This window comes from Mixophyes fleayi, chromosome 2, assembly GCF_038048845.1.
Source record: "Mixophyes fleayi isolate aMixFle1 chromosome 2, aMixFle1.hap1, whole genome shotgun sequence".
NCBI classification, from domain to species: domain Eukaryota; kingdom Metazoa; phylum Chordata; class Amphibia; order Anura; family Limnodynastidae; genus Mixophyes; species Mixophyes fleayi.
The window spans coordinates 263140525-263159317 of NC_134403.1; the positions used below are offsets into that span (position 1 = coordinate 263140525).

At 43.0% G+C, this 18793-nt stretch overlaps 1 protein-coding gene across 1 annotated transcript in view; it reads right to left on the reverse strand.

Moving 5' to 3' along the window:
* Positions 1 to 18793, reverse strand: part of PIK3C2B (phosphatidylinositol-4-phosphate 3-kinase catalytic subunit type 2 beta) — a 114730-nt gene that overhangs the window by 89147 nt on the left and 6790 nt on the right. The gene's annotated exons all lie outside the window — the stretch shown is intronic.

Genomic DNA, 18793 nt, shown 5'->3' on the forward strand with positions numbered 1-18793 from the left:
TGCTCAGTGACCCTTGAAGGTTTTTTTTTACAGGTTTTTTCTTTTGCAGGATTATTTATTCTAATTAAGAGCCCTGCCTATGGGGCCCCCTTGCCCGTGGGGCCCCCAGGCACCTGCCCATCGTGCCCAATGGAAAAGATGGCCCTGCCCATCAGTGATATACCACACATTGCATCAATAACCTGTCTTCTAAATTTATGTATATACTTTTTATACTTTTTAGTGAATGTAAAACCGCTGTGACAATATTGTTTACAGAGGAGGGCTGGCAAACCTTAGCTTATTTTCAAGGGGAAAAAAATGCAGGTGGCCCAGTGACCCAGCCTAAGGTAGCCCACTATGGGACCGGCCGGGGGAAGGTGGGGGCATATGCATCACTGCCCCTAAATATTTGCAATGCTATCTCCATTGGTGGAAACTTTCCAAATAAAAAGAACAGAAACACACCTATAGTTCTAACTGCTTTCAATATTTATAAAATATTTATAAAATATAGAGTAAGTTTTGCAAATCTCCAAATTGTCAACAGGTTAAACTATTCAGATAAATATCCATATTTACTTACCTATAAAATAATATATTCTTTACACAATTGTAAACTTTGTAATGAAATGCAGTTTTGGGATAAACAGATTATGTGAAGATTTTAGATTATGGAGGTATTTTGAAGATTTTAGATTATGGAGGTATTTTTTTTAAGATTTTAGATTATGGAGGTATTTTGAAGAATTTCTCTCGCTGTTTATCACAGCAATAGAAAATCTTTGGCTGCCCAATTTATATTAATAAAATTATATTACATTATATTATATTATATTAAGAAAATGTCTATGGGCAGCTGAGCAACGCTCAGCTCCCTGGGGATACTGGTTGGCAGTGATAAGAGGAGTCTTACCGGTCACTAGGTCAGTGCACAGTCCCTGCTGGCTCACGTATGTGCACTGGAACTGGAAGCCCAAAAAATTAATGTAAAAAATAGAAAATAATAAATAGCATTATTTAAATAAAAAAGGGAAAAAAATGCTTCATTTTAAGAATAAAGGATATTTTCCATAGCTGACCCCCGGCTATCGCCATCCTGAGATCGTACTAGCGTTAGGACAGTAGTCCTTTTTTCGCCATGTAGATAGAGCTCCTCTCTCAGGGAGGTCCCCGGCGCCCGCTGCCAGAGTCAGTTATCAGCCTCATGTATTTTTAAATGCATGAGGCTAATTTTTCTGCACAGACTCCTCGGAGCGCTCAGAAAGGGATGGCTACAATGGGACCTATGGGGCTGCAATGAGACCTATGGGGGAGGGGGGCTGAAATGAGACTTATGGGGAGGGGGGGCTGCTGTCAGGTTAGCACACAAAGGAGTGAGTGTGATCCTGCTGTTTTAACTGGGATAACTAGACCCCCCTGGAGGCGTCAGGTGTGGAGTCTAAGAGGGTGAAAGGTCTTCACCAGGGAATCCCGCAGGGGAATTTGGGTTTAGCAGCTACCACTCTGCAGGTCGCGGCCCTCCAGGGAAGTTCCCAGTATAACAGTTGGGAGAACAGAACTAAGCAGCATACAAAAGGATACAATTTAATTATCAATTTAATAAAAACTGTCTCCACTAGAAGTGGAAAATAAGTACAGGTTCAAATGAGGAACAGGATACACTGCAATGATGAACCACGGCAAAAGTAGTAGAGTGGCACCAATCACGAAGTTCCACAAATATGAACAGAATATATAATAACTGTAAATAACAGCAATACCTCCTAGGGAATGAGATATAAATACAAAGTTCACTGAAGTGCTGAGATTACTACAGATGGAAGAGCACAGCTTGATACTATAGGAGAATAGACACAGTCAATAATTCAACTGAACAGTAGCAAGCATCGGCAACAACGAATAGTCCAAACAGTCAGTAGAAGGTAAGTTCAACTATATCCATATATGTAGCAACGGAGAAAGACCCAGTCATCAGTGAGATATGGAACGGGTCAGCAAGGGTAAGTGATCCAAGCAGAGTAGCTAACAGGTGTTGATAGCCGAAATCAGTGAAATCAGGAATACCGCAAGATGAATCATAGCTTACCACAAGAGTGTAGAGCAATTCAGCAGTAAGCAGCGATACATATAGGAGAGGCAGCAAACGTAGACCGCAGCCTCAGTACAGATGACATAAAGCAGGTGAACAAAGCAACGATGACTCACGACTTTGTGGAAGGAGGGCAGAGGGGCTGCAATGAGACCTATGGGGAAGGGGGCTGTATTGAGACCTATAGGGAAGGGAGTCTGTAATGAGACCTATGGGGGAGGGGGGCTGCAATGAGACTTATGGGGGAGGGGAGTCTGCATTAAGACCTATGGGAGAAAGGGGGTTGTAATGAGACCTATGGGGAAGGGGGAACTGTAATGATACCTATAGGGAAGAGGGGTTGCTATGAGAAGGGCCGCCGAGATGAAGGGGGAGGGCGGGTACTATCTACCTGGGCCCGGGTATGCCAGGGGGCCCGGGGCTGCACTGCCGACTTTTCTTTTTTTTTTTAATAAAAAAAAAAAATGTAAACTTTTTTTTTCTTCAAAACTTTCTCCATGTTACGGGGGGATAGGGGTAGGTTTCGGGTTCGGGTTCGGGGGTGTGCCACAGTAGTTGTGCCGGCCGCGGCGCACAGTCCAATCCGCCAATGCGATGACGTCACGCGAGACTGTGCTCTCGCGTGACTTTGTGGAACTTGTTTACAGCCTGTGACCGCGCCTGTAAGGAGCGTGAGTCATAGCGCTGTTTTCGGTGCAGGGTGCAGGCTGCAGGCAGCAGGGAACAGGGAACATTGTAAGTAGAATTATGTTGAGCCACAATTTGCCTCCTGGGAATGGAATGCATTGGATATTAGTTTGTTTTCAAGATAAGCATTTGGAAATTAGCTTTGTATTGTAAAAACTCCCTTAATGGTTACAAACCAGGCATTCATTTGTGTGTTTTATCTCTCTCTGTATCTTATACACATTATTGTAGTAGGGCATGCCTTGCTATTGAAGACCTTTGCAGGATTTCTGTAATGCTGATAATAAGACCTAGCCATGTCATTGTGGATCACAAGTGGTCATGTGATTGGTAGAGTGTGTTAAAGGGACACTGTTCTGCTCATTGCTGGGTATAATGGTTTGGACATAACTATAAATACTGTGTGCTGGTCTGCAGTTCCTGGTTATAGAGAAAGTGAGTATATCTGTCCCCCCTTTTTCTTTGAGCAGAATGTAATTGCTGCCACAGAATGCCAGCTCATTCATACATTGTTCTGGGGCACAAGAAGTGGTGTCGGTGGTCGCATAGCAAGCAACTCATTAAGCTTCCAACTGAACAGGGACACCGGACACATGGACACCAGTTTATTCTCCTCTAAGCACAGTTCTTAAAGAGGATGGCAAAGGGGAGCTGAGTAAAATGTATGGCAGCTACACAGGGCCATGATGGTCCGTCTCATCTACTGGGCCAAGTAACACATGCTACCATGGTACGCCCGTGGCTGGTCACTACTACATATAATGATGTGTACACTAGTGCCTTTAGCCTGCTAGTCTTTGCTGCTTGGACGCTGCACCCTTATGCCAATGGTGTACACAGCAAAGCAGGTATTTTTCGGCAGGAGGGTGGACTAGCGCTTTCAACCTGGTAGACATGAGCCCCAATGATGCATAGCCACGCCCAATTGTATGACCACTCCCACCATTGCCACGTCCCATTGTATGACCACTCCCGCCATAGCCACGCCCAATTGAATGACCACTCCCGCCATAGCTACGCCACAATTTATTCCGCCGCCCGAAAAAAATTCTCCACTGCAACGGGGGGGGCCATGAAGTTGCTGTACCGGGGCCCTGAATTCCTCTTGGCAGCCCTGGCTTTGAGATCTATGGGATAAGGGGGACTATAATGAGAGCTATGGGTGTGGGGGGTTGCAATAAGACCTATGGGGGAGGCTGCAATGTGACCTATGGGGGGCTGCAATGAGACCTATGGGGAGGCTTGAATGGGACCTACAGAGGAGGAGGGGGCTGCAATGAGACCTATGGTGGAGGGGGGCTGCAATGGGAGCCATGGGTGAGGGGGGCTGCAATGACACCTATGGGGATATGGGGACAAAGGGGACTGTAATGGGTCCTATGGTGAAGGAGGGAGCTGCAATGAGACCTATGGTGGAGGGGGGCTACAATGAGAACATGGTGGAGGGGGACTGCAATGGGACCTGTGGTGGTGGGGGCTGTAATAAGACTAATGGTAGAGAGGGGGTTGTAATGTGACCTATTGTGGAGGAGGGGAAGGCTGCAATGAAATCTACAGGGGGGCCTTCAATGAGAGTGACAGAGAGGAGGCTGCAAGGAGAACAACACGGAGGGGACTGCAAGGAATGTGACGCAGAGGGGGCTGCATTGATAGTGACACAGAAGGGGCTGCAATGAGAGCGACACTGAGGGGGCTGCAATGAGAGCAACACTGGGGGAGCTGCAAAGAGGGAGGTATGGAAGAGGAATGAGAGAGATATGAGGGTAGCAATAACAGTTTTCTTTCTTGTGAGTGTTGACACTATGCCCTTAATTTTTGACAATAGGGACTCCCTGTCATAAGGGACCCAGCACCCCCAAAGCTCCCTGTTAATAATCATTATGCATTATCATTGACATTACAAGGCCATTTATTAAGAAATCATCCCAGGACAATGCGCCCAATAGAATACTGTCCCAGAGATGACTTTGCTTCACTAACAAGTCCGGGTTCTGACCCAGAGTCTTTACTTCGCATACACACCCTTAGGTTGCACATGTGCAGACACATTTATGCTAGTTAACGAAGGGGAGAGCAGGAAGCCTCCCAAAAGTCCTCTCCTGCAATGCTCTCCCCATAAAGCAGATTGGCTAACGCCATGAAATAGCATGAATTATTTGAAAAAGTGCAAGGGTGCCAAATATTTTGTAATAATGTGTTGTTTATCTGGCTAGCCCTAATGAAATAAAGCACAAACCAGTGGACTATATGTCGTTAAGGGGTGTAGTCCAAGAACAATAACTCATATAGTACCATTGACCAAGACTGTTCAACAATGGATTGATGAGTATGATGTTATCCATATGTTATGGCCTTCTCAGTCACCAGATTTATACAAGGCCAGAAATGACACTTTACACCACCATCAACCTGGTGTCGGTTGAGTTACCTTTATGTGGCATAATGGTGTTGAGCCAATATGAAAGTTTTTATTTCATTGTTAAAATATACTGTATCGTTAAGAGCCTGTAACATTTCCAGTACTGAAAGAGGTGAGATGGCAAGATATATTTTTTACTCACAGGAACAAAGTTTTTTAAAATGTTGTCAACTATGACTAAAAGGGTAATTTACAAAAGATCACCATCAATGTTATTTTGTGATGCCTATTTTGTAGTAAATATAACAATTTTTTATGGGAAACCACGTGGATTTTGTAAGCCAAGACAGAGGTATCTTCTGAATGCAGGCTACACACATGATCCTACTTATGAACCCACAATGAAAACAGTAGTTTGTTTTGTGTGATGAGATTATTTAAATGAGATCTAAAGGTTTGGGAAGGTATATCTAAGGAGAATTCCGTTTATCAGGTGAGTGCCATTGCAGAGCATTTTTCTCTCAACAAACATACTTGAATTCTATGGGTACTCAGCTGATGCCAGGAACCAAGAAGTGTATTAGGAGAAAAAACAAAAAATGTAATTTAATGAAGGGGATTGTTCTACAGTGGAAGTAGGATGGACATTTTCACGCTTTCTATCTTGCACATTTCCAGTTGGACATGCATTGCTACAAAAGAAGGCACAGATTGATTTCATAAACTGGGATGTGAGCATCTAGGTGAATATGGTAGGTGGACAGTTAGGAACAATTGATCAAGCTCTGCGTATCTCCACGGTTTGTACATAGCAATGTTACTACTCCCCCTCATCATCCCATCACAGTAAATGTTCCGCTCCCCCCTCACCATCCCTTCACAGTAAATGTTCCGCTCCCCCCTCACCATCCCATCACAGTAAATGTTCCGCTCCCCCCTCACCATCCCATCACAGTAAATATTCTGCTCCTTCCTCACCATCCCGTCACAGTAAATGTTCTGCTCCGCCCTCACCATCCCGTCACAGTAAATGTTCAGCTTCCCCTCCTCACCATCCCATCATAGTAAATGTTCGGCTTCCCCCTCACCTTCCCGTCACAGTAAATGTTCGGCTTCCCCTCCTCACCATCCCATCAAAGTAAATGTTCTGTTCCGCCCCCTTACCATCCTCTTACAGTAAATGTTTCCCTCTCCCTCCATCAAAGTTAATGTTCCCCTTTCCCCCATTACAGTAAATGTTCCCCTCTCCCCCATCAAGTAAATGTTCCCCTCTCCCCCCATCCCGTAAAAGTAAATGGTCCCCTATCCCCCCATCCCATCGCAGTAAATTTCCCCTCTTCCACAACTCATCACAGTAAATGTTCCCCTCCTCCCCAATCACAGTAAATGCTACCCTCTCGCCCCATTACAGTACCATTTCATCACAGTAAATGTTCTCTTCACCCCCCCCAATTACAGTAAATGTCCCCCTCTCCCCCAACCCATCACAGTAAATGTCCCCCTCTCCCCCAACCCATCACAGTAAATTTTCCTCTCCTCCCCAATCACAGTAAATGTTTCCCTCTCCTCCTATCACAGTAAATGTTCCCCTCTCCCCATCACACAAAAAAGTTCCCCTTTCCGCGATCACAATAACTGTTTCCCTCTTCCCCCATCCCGTCAAAGTAAATGTTCTCCTCTCCACCCCATCCCATCACATCACAGTAAATGTCCACCTCTCTCCCATCCCATCACATCACAGTAAATGTTCCCCTTTTCCCCATCCCATCACATTACAGTAAATGTTCTCTTCTCCTCTCCCCTCCCCCCCATCTCAGTCATGTGGGCAATTAACTTACCTTCTTGAAGCAATGTGGCGGCTCCAGTTACCGATAGACTAGGAGCATGGTGCACCGTGCCGCGCGCTTCCAGTCTATCAGTGAGGAAAAGGGAGCTGGTCGGTCAGAGGGGCCTGGACAGTCCAGAGAGCACAGAACGGGCCCAGGCCCCTTAGTTTGTCCGGGCCCCTTACAGTTGTACCAGCTGTACCACCCCTGATGACAACCCTGCTTTTAATAGTGCACGGTTTGTGCCTTCATGTTACACTTTAATGAGAAAGTACATTTCCAGGCAAACGGAGATGTAATAAAAAGATCAACACACCAACAATTACCACATATAATAAAGGAAGTTCCAATGTCCCGTCACTCTCATGATTAATGTAAGCCATAAACGAGGCTAAGCCAAGCAGTATTGTAAATTAAAAACCCAAAAATATATCTTATAGAATGTGGTGATACTAAAGTGGTAGGAGGTTGGACTTTCTGGGACATTCTCCCAAGAAAGAGTTTTGCACAATGAATCCCTTTAGTTTTTTTTTAAATTCCGCAGAGCTAGACATCCTTTTAGTGTATGGGTCCAAAAAGGTCATCCTATCGGATGTCGGTCAAGATGCATGGTAAACAACAGCGTATTTGTTTATTGTTCGACTGCACCAATAGTGCCCTGCTAAATCTTTCAGAGTTGATCATACACATTTATATACAGAGAGCTGCAGAGATCTGACCTCTCGTATTGGGTGCTGGGAGTCACACTCACACGTTGGACTAAAATTTAAATTTGACAAGTTTGTAGAGTATTATGTTAATAGGAACTTGGTATAAGAAGGGAAATGAGCTATTTCCTTTTTATAGTTTGAAAAGAGAAATGAAGATGCTTGTAAATGTTCATTAATATTGTAAAATGCATGATGTAAAATGAAGTGACACAACATAACAATGCACATTCTCCCATGCCTGTATCTGAATGTCTGTAGCATCCCGTCTGTTGCATTCTGCAGAATCTCCTGACCTTACCATTCTATACCAGGTCAAATGTTACAAGGGGCTCAATACATCATGGACTGACACAGAAAACAATGGCATTATAAGCCAATATTTCAGAGTAGTCCTCTATAAAAATGGAGTTTACAAAAAACAAAAGAGAACTGTAATAAAAACATAAGTAAAATGTTTTACAAGCGAATTCTATCCTCAGCATTGCACAGTATTACATAGATGTACCAATTAAGTTATTTGTTTGTTCAGATGTTTAACCACTTAAGCTGGTTACATATGAAGGGATTATATTGGGGAATTTAATTATGCTCAAGTAAATTGCATCCATATTGCTCCATTTGAGGGGGCAAAACAAGCAGGTAGTCCAGTCAGTCCTGATCAGATATCTAACGGGTTGGGAAATCTGACCAGCTGATGAGCACAAGCTGCGCGTGTCCCATCATTGTCCAGAGAGACTTTGCGTCTAAGCAGATACATCTAAACACATCACATGCAGTACTTTCTTGCACAATAATTCCCGGTATAACATGCCAGTACATAACCTTATTCAATTGAATGTATAATGGATAGGAGTATTACAGCGCAATCAGGAGTATTCACATATGTGTATATAATTCATGTGATCATACAACAACAAATGAAAAACAATAAATGGAAAATATAGTTATATTTTCTGATGATAAGATTCTTCAATAGTATAATTCAGATTCTTTTCTCCGTATTGTGAGATGAATGGTGCATAATATAAAAAAACAAACAAATACAACATAGTGTGATACCATTTAAACAATAACTGTAAACTTTAACTTTAAACTTGAGTTTTCATCTTAAAATGTTTTCAACTGGTTAAATCCATTTATCTTTTTTTATGTGATTACACTTACTAGAGAACAAAAATATATTTGCCTGTAGTGTTAATAACACAATGATGTATTATAGTGTTGAATCCATCACCACAACAATCCTTCCGTGAGAACACTTACAAGATGTATATTAATAGAGAGCTTGATATCAGGTTTCTTTTAAATCCTCATGGATATGTAGATGACTTTTCCTCAATAGGAGTAACAAGAAAAAAGATGGAATCTAGTGCATAATCGTTTACTATAAAAATAATTTATTGCACATCTTAACTAATAAAAAAAACAATGGATCAACAGTGTGATTGGATCCCTACCAGATTGGAGATAAATGTAGGCTTAGTATGTTATAAGTCCCCGGGGTTCAGCTCACATATCTCTCCACTGGAACTGTAGATGGTAGTTCAGGGGTCTAAATCACTGTCAGTCTGGTAACCCTTTCTTTCCAACGCGTTTCGACCCTCCAAAAGCAGGTCTTTTTCAACGATGGGGTTACACCATACTGACTCCATTTTTATATAGGAAATTCATTGCATCCAAGTTCATAGGTCACAGATAAATCTCCAAATATACATAAAAAAACATTTAAAACACATTCATCTTTGGACAACTTTAAGAAGATATACATATATATACAATACATACAACAAAATTCCAATTATATATGTAAAACATTTGCATATATTCATCCTACTTACTGCTCCACTCAACATTGTTCCCCTTCTATTAACATTATTTTTTCTACTTCAACACTCAAACGGCCAGCCATAAAGGACAAGATGTATTTTTATTCCTTTTTGATGTATAAAGGCTTAGATATTCTGAACGCCATTTGCGTTTCACTATGGACTTCCGGTTTGCGGGTCACGATAATTTTATCGTGACTTCAATCAGAATAGGAAAATAAATGCGCTTCGACCCTCCAAAAGCAGGTCTTTTTCAATGATGGGGTTACACCATACTGACTCCATTTTTATACAGGAAATTCATTACATCCAAGTTCATAGGTCACAGATAAATCTCCAAATATACATAAAAAAACATTTAAAACACATTCATCTTTGGACAACTTTAAGAAGATATACATATATATACAATACATACAACAAAATTCCAATTATATATGTAAAACATTTGCATATATTCATCCTACTTACTGCTCCACTCAACATTGTTCCCCTTCTATCAACATTATTTTTTCTACTTCAACACTCAAACGGCCAGCCATAAAGGACTAGATGTATTTTTATTCCTTTTTGATGTATAAAGGCTTAGATATTCTGAACGCCATTTGCGTTTCACTATGGACTTCCGGTTTGCGGGCCACGATAATTTTATCAGAATTTAATCAGAATAGGAAAATAAATGTATAGCTTTTAACAGGCCATAAAAAGCTCTTAAAAACTGTGTGACACTTTTCTTAACTAGGCGGACTCTCTATTTTTATGCTTACAAAGTTACAGGGTACTATGGAGCGTGTGTGATGCTCCGTTATTTACTTACTTCCGGTCTGCCCGCTTTAAAACTACTTCCAGTGGACGAAGGGTATATTACACCAACATGAGATATTTACTGCATTCGCGCTCCACTGACTACTTCCGGTTATTGTACCACCATGAGATATTCCTAATAATCTGATTGCAGTGGAACGCATTTGCGCTCCACAGACTACTTCTGTTTCACAACACCTGAACTGCCACAGGTTAGCCAAGCCTACACTAGAATATTTGACAGACTGTCCTACCTGTTCTTGTCACTTTTACCACCTGTGGCTGCTGGATTCTTTACTTGCGGCTTGTCTGGATCCTGTAATGTTGAGGGCCCTATTTGGAAAAAATAATTAGTACATTTATAAAATTCCAACCAGCCCCGGCGTTAAATCTATAGGACCAACAATTAATACTTAGGCTTTCCTCCAGCCCCAACATTAAAGTAATAGTATTACCATTTAATAAACCTATTTCCCTCCCTCCAGACAGCCCCTGCAATAAATTAATTGCATTTACGTATAATAAATATACCTATTTCCCGCAACCCTCACTGCCATTAAATAATTCATATTCACATTTAATCAATAGATCTCATTCTCCTCAAACTCAGCCCCACATTCAATTAATAGCCCCCAAACTACACCATTTTAACTTAATAGTCCCCACTATAAAAATAAATTGCCCCACCTTCACCCTACAAACAAAATAGCACCCATTATTTAGCCACCACACACATATATTACATTGCCACAAGCCTGCTGTGCCATCACACACAATACTGTGCCCCTTAAACACCATGCTGTGCCTCCTTATGATCACACTGCACCCTCCATGCTGCTTTTGCTCCCCCCCCCTACCCCTGGCCCCCTTCATCACTCTGTACCATGCTGCTCTTGCTCCCCCCTTCTCCTGGCCCCCTTTCATCATCCTGTGCCATGCTGCTTTGGCCCCCCTTCATCACCCTTGCAAATGCTGCTTTCGCCCCCCTTCATCACCCTGTGCCATGCTGCTTTGGCCCCCCTTCATCACTCTGCCACGCTGCTTTGGCCCCCCTTCACACTCTGCCATGATGTCTATGCTCCCCCTTCACACTCTGCCATGCTGTCTGTGCTTCCCCTTCACACTCTGCCATGCTGTCTGGGCTCCCCTTCACACTCTCTGCCATGCTGTCTGTGCTCCCCCTTCACACTCTGCCATGCTATCTGTGCTACCCCCTTCACACTTTTCCATGCTGTCTGTACTCCCCCTTCACACTGTGCCATTCTGTCTTTGCTCCTTTTCACTCTTTGCCATGCTGTCTTTGCTCCCCCTTCACTCTCTGCATGCTGTCTGTGCTCCCCCTTCACATTCTGCCATGATGCTTTGGCCTCCCTTCACTCTCTGCCATTCTTCTTTGGCCCCCTTCACACTCTGCCATGCTGCTTTGGCCCCCCTTCACACTCTGCCATGCTGCTTTGGCCCCCATCACACTCTGCCATGCTGCTTTGGCCCCCCTTCACACTCTGCCATGCTGTCTGTGCTCCCCCTTCACATTCTGCCTTGCTATCTGTGCTCCCCGTTTACACTCTGCCGTGCTGTCTGTGTTCCCCCTTCACACTCTCTGCCATGCTGTCTGTGCTCCCCCTTCACACTCTGCCATGTTATCTGTGCTACCCCCTTCACACTTTTCCATGCTGTCTGTACTCCCCCTTCACACTGTGCCATTCTGTCTTTGCTCCTTTTCACTCTCTGCCATGCTGCTTTGGTCCCCCTTTACTCTCTGCCATGCTTCTTTGGCTCCCCTTCACGCTCTGCCATGCTGCCTTTACTACCCCTTCACTCTGCCATGCTCCCCCCTTGCTTCTGTTCCTTCACTTACCTTTTCTATCGGCTTCTTTGTTATCATCTTATCTTCTCTCTTCTGTCTTCTTGTCGACTCCTCTCTGCGCCGCTCCTCACTGAACGTCGGGTGTGATGACGTCATGCCCGACATTCAGTGCAGACAGTGCAGAGAGGAGGGGCGTCGGCGCTACGGTCGTGTATTTTTTTAATTTTTAATTTTTTTAATGTTTTCCGTCCTCCCCCAACCAACAAAGAGGGGAGCGATCAATGCTGCGTGCACTACTGTTAGGTGCACGCAGCTCTCCCTTTTCAAGCAGAGCCGTGTGAAGCGGGGGCAGGGTCCAGCCACCTCAATTTTACAGTGCCCCAGGCTTGGAGGGGGTTTCCAGGCATTGGGAAACCCCCCTCGGTTTGCCTATGAGGAGGAGGAGAAGCAGGACTGTCATGCAAGTGTGGTGGCTAAGGTTGGCAGTCACCCTCCTATATATGCTAAAGGAGCACAATTACAGTTTAGAATCCCTGCTGAAATTGCACATGTAGATTGGAGCTGGCTAGAAAACAAGGTCCTTGTGACTCTGAGTTGGGGTCATGTAGCTCCACTATGTCAAGTCATTCAATGCAAATTACCTTGTCATATCTTTTTACTTTTATTCTCTGCATGCATTTAGTGCTTTAAGAGAGGGTCTTAAATTGTCAAATCAATTGTGTTTATTATTGATAATTTAATATTGTCCATACCAAATTTAATTTTAGGATTTCAATATGATTTTATATATTTAGTAATTTTTGTTTATTGCAACATTCGAAAAATTGTCATCTCTGTCTAAATGTACTTAATGTACTGTGTCTTAGCAGGTGGAAGTTGTACACATTCTGTTCATCAGAAGGTTAACTTAAAGATCAGTGAAGCACAATTAAAAGTGTTTATTATTGGATGACAACTCAAAACAGAGTGTATACAATCTCCACCTCCTTATTACATTTGTTTCATAATGTACTTTGACATCAAGTGCATTATGCAAAAAGTGATATTCTACAATAAGCAAAAATTACTAAAATTATAAGACCCCTTTGAGACCCAATATTTGAAGTCACTTTTATTGGTAAATTGGTTTTAAAATTTTGAGTTAATGGCCTTGAAATGTTGACTTCCTCAAACCTAGTCATGTGGTATAGCAAATAAAAAAGCCTTTAAAATTCTGAATAAAATGGGTTTTTTTGCTTTTGTTTTTTGTTTTTATTTAAATTTCTTAATCCTGGCCTTAGAAAATTTAGGTTTTCTGAAAGAAAAAAATGTGGATTTCCGAAAATAAATCGAAACATACCGGTACATAAGATAAAAAAAAGATATTCAAAATTTGTAGTAAGCATTGATGGCCTATTAAGTATACCAAGTGAAATCAAAATTGGAAAACATAGGGTAAAAAAAGTAGTTAGAAATGAGGCCAGTGAATGTGGAATGAGTGACCCTATGGTGGTGTAAGGTTCTGAGACATTGAGGGGTTTCAATTGTAACCAATGTGCCGCAGAGTTCCCCTGGAATGGTCTGTGAAGGCACTCTGTGGCGATTTGTCTCCGCTCATTTTTCTTTGCACCCTATAGAATAGAACTGGGCAGGAAAATGAGTGGAGATTCCTTACCTTAATAAGCGGTAATGTGTGAGTCATTAAGGAAAGTAAGGCAAAAAAAGAGTAAATTTGATATAGGACAAACCATGTTACAATGCAAGGGATGCAAATGAGTTTATTATTTTGCACGTAAGGAAAACAGCAGCTGTTTTTTCATGTAGCACACAAATATTTGATAGCTTTAATGTTACACTGAAATTTAAAGTTGATCTAGGACATATCCTACCCCAAATATAAATCTGTCCCCACATTTTAAACTTACCCCTCCAATGCAATATGGTTTTGCCAAGGTACAAACCTACTCCTTTTTTTCCACTTTTCTCTCCTTACTGACCCAGGACATTGAGATGATGTCTATGAAAAGGGCCCAAATTCTGTATGCCTGTGTGGGCGGTTAAGATGGTGCATTTGCAATACGTACATGCTTTAGAATGTATGTGTCAGGCCGTAGGCCTATTGAGGACTACAAAGAGCAGGACACTAACCGGTATTAGCAATACTGAACTAGCAGGTGCGGAGTCTAACGTATTCGCCAGGGACCCCTGCAAGGAGGTGTGGACTTCGCTGCACAGGGTACACAGGTCGTGGTCCTACTAGCCAGTTGCCTGTGTAGTGTAGAAGAGTCAGATGGTCCGGGTCAAGCCAATCAGGAATGCAAGGTACCAGGGAGAATCCAGAGGAATGGTCAACAAGCCGAGGTCGCGGGAACAATATGGGTCATACAGATGAAGGAATGGTGACCAAGCCGGGTCACAACGAGAGAGGAAACCACAGGGAGCACAATCAGGAAACTAGGAGCAGGGAAACCAGGAACACAAGGTCAAAAACCTGTTACTTTGGCACCCTCATGGCACCAGAGCCAGGTTTAAATAGGGGCAGGTAGCAGTTGATAGGAAGAGCCAGAGGGCGGCACGTAGGAGACACAGTAGCGTCCCATTGCTAGGCAACGGGACGGTGGCAGGGCGCATGCACCTGACAATATAGCTGGCCGAAAGCCGCAGCGCGTCTGTTGCTAGCAACAGAGCGCTATGGCTCGGGGGCAGGCGTCTGTCCCCGACTTACAGGGGATCAGTGGGGATGGTGCCTGACAGTATGCTGTTATTGTTGTCCATGTGGCAGAAAGGAGGAAGGAAGAGAAGAAAGAGAAGGAGATGCACTAGCATCGGGTTCCGCGGATGCGCTCAGACCATGGTCTTTTAGGGTCCATTTGAACTTGGGGTCCCTGTCTGATTAGGAGGTAGTGCAGATATTTCACCTGAACCGCATCAATCTCCTGAATTTTTATGAGCAGGTGAGAGTAGAATTGCAACCAGATACATCATGGTCCCATGCAGTTTCTGGGCTGTAAGGTGCTGTTCACTTTAAGGCCACAGGCTCCAGAGATGTGGACATCAAATAGGCGACATGTTCACGGCATTTGACTGTAGTGATACATGCCTTAAAAAACTTGTTGCATGTTGTATGCTTCCCCAGCCATGAGCGACAGTGGTATGAACTCAATGTAGATTTCTAAAGGCTCTCTGGAGTTCCAAATGCTCTGGGAGCTATAGATTGTACTCATATAGTGCTAAGACAACTTGTTCTGAGGGGTATTTATCAACCACCACCACCACCACTCCTTGAATGTGCAGGTAGTCTGTGATGCAAACATGCTACTGCCGCCTCACAGTGTCTTAGCCTGGCTGCCTAAAATCTACTCATAGCAGGGCACAATTGCTAATACTAAAACGCAGTTTTTGTCATGGGAAAGCTGGATGTTCAAGCCTGCTTTTGTCTTCTGGACCTGGCTTCCCTCACCTGCCTCCTCCAATTCCTCCTGTACCTCCTCTGCCTCTTCCTGCTCTAACTGTTGCCCCTGTCTAGCATCCTCCACTCCAGTCTCCTCTCCCACTCTATCACCAACAAAATACCACACTTAAAGAATTAGACTAACACAAATAGTACTCACTCAACACTCTCTCATGAACAACACAGACAGCACCAAACAAAACCCCAAAAAACATAATACATAAGACACACAAAACAGAAAAAGATAACAAGACCATTTTTAGATAATATTTTAGAGCAGCACTTATCATCCACAAATAAACGCTCCAAACACTCACCTATTCTCCTATGCACTAACTTCTCACAACCCTATCAAAGAAATGGAGGAACAGCCAGCCTTTTCTAATTCTAGTGATGTTTAAATTGCGTGTGACTTGAAATATCCGATAGAAAGTTTCTTGGTGGATGATGCAATTAGATGATAAATTCTGCATTTTGAGGCACCAAACCTCCAGGAATTGATGGCGATGTGCAGTGGATTTTATCTGTCGCACAAAGTGCCATTTGATACATTAACCCTTAAGTATTTTTCTCACAAAGTGATGCACAGTTAAACAATCTCTGATACCTGCCATAAATACATACTTATAAAGAACTGGTAGTTGCTCAAATCAATTTATAGGCTATAACAGGTGCATGAAAGGGTGGGGTTATCCTAAAAGGAAAAAACAGAGACAAATTCCCCCAGCACACTGCTATAGCCAGCAACAGATCTGCTATTTCTACTGTAGATAAAAATGCAAAAGTCTCAGTTGCACACATTTGCAAATGTATGTTGAAGCCACCCACCACGCCAAGGTGCTTTTGCTAATAGGGTGGTCCTACTCTAAACAATGAGAGTCCCATATATTTGGGCCATACATATGTGTTTTTAAATTGAGAGCTAACTTACCAAAGAGGTATCCCAGAGACCTCCAAATAGCAATCCAATGTCAGTACTCCCCCTCAGCTACTGACACCAACATGCCTCTCAGACAAATAAAGAACTGGTAGTTGCTCAAATCAATTTATAGGCTATAACAGGTGCATGAAAGGGTGGGGTTATCCTAAAAGGAAAAAACAGAGACAAATTCCCCCAGCACACTGCTATAGCCAGCAACAGATCTGCTATTTCTACTGTAGATAAAAATGCAAAAGTCTCAGTTGCACACATTTGCAATTGTATGTTGAAGCCACCCACCACGCCAAGGTGATTTTGCTAATAGGGTGGTCCTACTCTAAACAATGAGAGTCCCATATATTTGGGCCATACATATGTGTTTTTAAATTGAGAGCTAACTTACCAAAGAGGTACCCCAGAGACCTCCAAATAGCAATCCAATGTCAGTACTCCCCCTCAGCTACTGACACCAACATGCCTCTCAGACAAATAAAGAACTGGTAGTTGCTCAAATCAATTTATAGGCTATAACAGGTGCATGAAAGGGTGGGGTTATCCTAAAAGGAAAAAACAGAGACAAATTCCCCCAGCACATTGCTATAGCCAGCAACAGATCTGCTATTTCTACTGTAGATAAAAATGCAAAAGTCTCAGTTGCACACATTTGCAAATGTATGTTGAAGCCACCCACCACGCCAAGGTGATTTTGCTAATAGGGTGGTCCTACTCTAAACAATGAGAGTCCCATATATTTGGGCCATACATATGTGTTTTTAAATTGAGAGCTAACTTACCAAAGAGGTACCCCAGAGACCTCCAAATCTAATGTCAGTACTCCCCCTCAGCTACTGACACCAACATGCCTCTCAGGCAAATGTGTGCAACTGAGATTTTTGCATTTTTATCTACAGTAGAAATAGCAGATCTGTTGCTGGCTATAGCAGTGTGCTGGGGGAGTTTGTCTCTGTTTTATAAATACATACTTGCCAACCTTTTAAAACTTAATTCCTGGAGATCCCGGGCAAGGGGGTGTGGTTGGAGGGCGGGAGGGGCAGGGTGCCGTGAATCGTGGCATTTTGGCCCAGCACCTGCGACAAAATAGCGTTTTGTAGCAGGGGCGGGGCCAAAATGACGCGATTCACCGCGAATCGCGTCAGTTTGACAGAAGGTTGACGTTTGTGGGGTACTTGCCTGCTCTCTCGGGAGTCCGGGAGACCTACCCGAGTTTTCCGGGAGAGTTGACAAGTATGCATAAATATAATCACATGCTTCAGCCTGCCACTACACTTCTTATTTCACTGTCCTGGACATCATTAAGCTGGGTACACATATATGCAATTATCGTGCAGAAGGCTGACGGATCCTGATGTTCTTAGTGGAGAGCCATACTCTGTCCCCTTACTTGGATTCATAAGGATGTCTCTAAGCGATCGTTAAATAACATGGCTCGAGATGCAGCTTTCTTTAATGAGATTATTATTTTCTATATTCTTTTCAGAGAGCAAGCAATTTGTTCGATCTCAGGGTGGGTGGATGATATCAGAAAATGAAACAGACTTGGGATGTCTTCCATAAATGCAGAAAAATGGGGTTTAACCAGAGTAAGAGTGTGGTGAAATTATGTAGGCAAATTCCACCCATAGCAGATATTCTACCCAGTTGTCATGTAATTCAGAGATGTAGCATCTGAAATATTGTTCCAAAGACTGGTTTACCCTTTCCGTCTGTCCATTAGTTTGGGGGTGATAGGCTGATGAAAAACTCAGTTGAATGTCTAGCAAGGAACTGGGCCACAAATTGAGTTTCTCTGTCTGAGACAATATTAGTGGGTATACCAAGGATTTAGCACAAGGTAGCTTCGGTAACGTAATAAAGTGAGCTATCTTACTAAAGCGATCAACTATCATCCATATACAATTGCACCCTTTAGACAAAGGCAAATCCGCAATAAAATCCATGGAAATGTGGGTCCATGGAACACTGGGCATGGGTAAAGGGATCATCTGTCCTATGGGTAAATCTCTGGGTGTTTTTACCCTGGAACAAATTTTGCAGGACCAAAGTCTCTTATGTCTTTATTCAAAGAAGGCCACTGTGCTGTCATGGACCTGAGACAACACAAACTGTTTCAGAGCTACTGGCACAAACAACAAATTGGGATGCATGGATGCTGGTGTCTGATCCTGAACTGCCTGTAATTGGGTTGCCAAATCCTGAGTCAACCCTGAGACAATGGTTTCAGAAGGTATGATAGAAGTGTTATAAAGGGGATCATCATGTTGCTGTAGGAAATTTCTGGATAAGGCATCCACCTTTAAAGGCTTAGAACCAGGGCGATATGTGATAGCAAAACT